Raw genomic sequence first — 1845 nt, forward strand, 5'->3', positions numbered from 1 at the left:
TTCGATATTTACTTTACTTGTGTATTCCACGATATGTGTCTCAAATGGAACTATCAAACTAAAACTTACATTATTTTCTTCTCAATACAGTAATTGTCGCAAACCCTATGTAAATAATTTAACAGCGATCTAGATCTAAAAGATATAATAATAATGATTATTTCTCATGGATTTCATTAACAAAGAAAATAAATGAAATAATGATGATATATTCCATAAAAAAACTTAATATATAGCCCATACTAAGGGAATTTGGTCGGTATGATTCTTGCTTTGGGTGCAAGAGGTCTCGAATTCAATTCTCGGAATGCCCCTCCAAAAGAAAAAAAGCACTAAAATAATTAATTATCAGGTTTATGAAAAAGAAATTGTTATTCTTTTGACTTTTAAAATCCATACTAAGGGCATTTGGTCTAGTGGTATAATTCCTTCTTTGGGTGCAAGAGGTCTCGAGTTTGATTCTCAAAATGCCCCTCCAAGAGAAAAAAAAGCACTAAAATAATTATTGGTTTAGGTGTGACTTATTAATCATCAGGCAGGTTTATGAAAAAGAAATTGTCATTTTTTGTCTTTTAAAATCTCCTACCTTATCGATCATCAGGCAGGTTTATGAAAAAGAAATTCTGAGATCATAGCCTCTCCACCGGTTTCGAAGACTCCTTCGGCATCAATGTGCTCCAGTGAAAGAGATCAGACTCTTTCCTGAACCAAAACCGGGCACAAAACGCCGAGGTAGAAAGTCGAAAGCAAGCTCTTTTCGCGTATACGGAATCTCGAAGCCCAATTACCTCACGGACTGTCTCCTCGACCCTTGCGAGTATGAGTGCTTGGTAAGAGAGAATGTCGAATGAGAAAGACATTCAATTACGACAACATTCGCAACTACCAAAGTGCACTAAACCTAATAGAGATCTTCGACCTAACGATAATTGTCATTTTTTGTCTTTTAAAATCTCCTACCTTATCAATCATCAGGCAGGTTTATGAAAAAGAAATTACGAGATCATAGCCTCTCCACCGGTTCCGAAGACTCCTTCGGCATCAATGTGCTCCAGTGAAAGAGATCAGACCCTTTCCTAAACGAGAACCGGGCACAAAACGCCGAGGTAGAAAGTCGAAAGCGATCTCTTTTCGCGTATACGCAATCTCGAAGTCCAATTACCTCACAGACTGTCTCCTCAACCCTTGCGAGTATGAGTGCTTGGTAAGAGAGAATGTCGAATGAGAAAGACATTCGATTACGGCAACATTCGCAACTACCAAAGTGCATTAAACCTAGTAGAGATCTTCGACCTAACGATAATGGAACTTCAAGCCCATTTAATCAATCCGCTGTGTACCTTATTGTTGACCGAACCAGTTAAACGCCAGGCCAAAATTCTCTCTCAGTCACCCGGAGACGAAAGTAAGATCAGATCTGAAGTTTACGAATCGAAGAGACAATGGATCTGAGTCATACACACTTTCAGTTTCAAAAGCTTCGCTTTGCTACGGTACTTTATTCAGGATGTACAACAATATAGTCATCTCTTAGCCGTGTATAGAGAATTACTTGATCATTTCCTTGGTGGATAACACAAATGGAATTGACCGCCCATCTTATGAGTCTTGTCTTGTTTGTTTGTTGTACTATTCTATTCCTCTCTCGATTGATCGAAAGACGTTCGACAGCTTGGAGGGCCTATCGTGAGGGAACTTTCCTTTTCATGGTAGGCAAATTTAAAGAGGGAGATGGGCATGTCCACGGTGATCAAGGTAGAGCGACTCCTACTTTAAAAGAGGTTGGTTTTATCGAAACTGTTAAATCCGCTTTCATTAAAGAAAAAATAGAAGCCCTTGGTTTGG

This window comes from Cucurbita maxima, unplaced genomic scaffold (genome assembly GCF_002738345.1).
Source record: "Cucurbita maxima cultivar Rimu unplaced genomic scaffold, Cmax_1.0 Cma_Scf00333, whole genome shotgun sequence".
Lineage (NCBI taxonomy): Eukaryota > Viridiplantae > Streptophyta > Magnoliopsida > Cucurbitales > Cucurbitaceae > Cucurbita > Cucurbita maxima.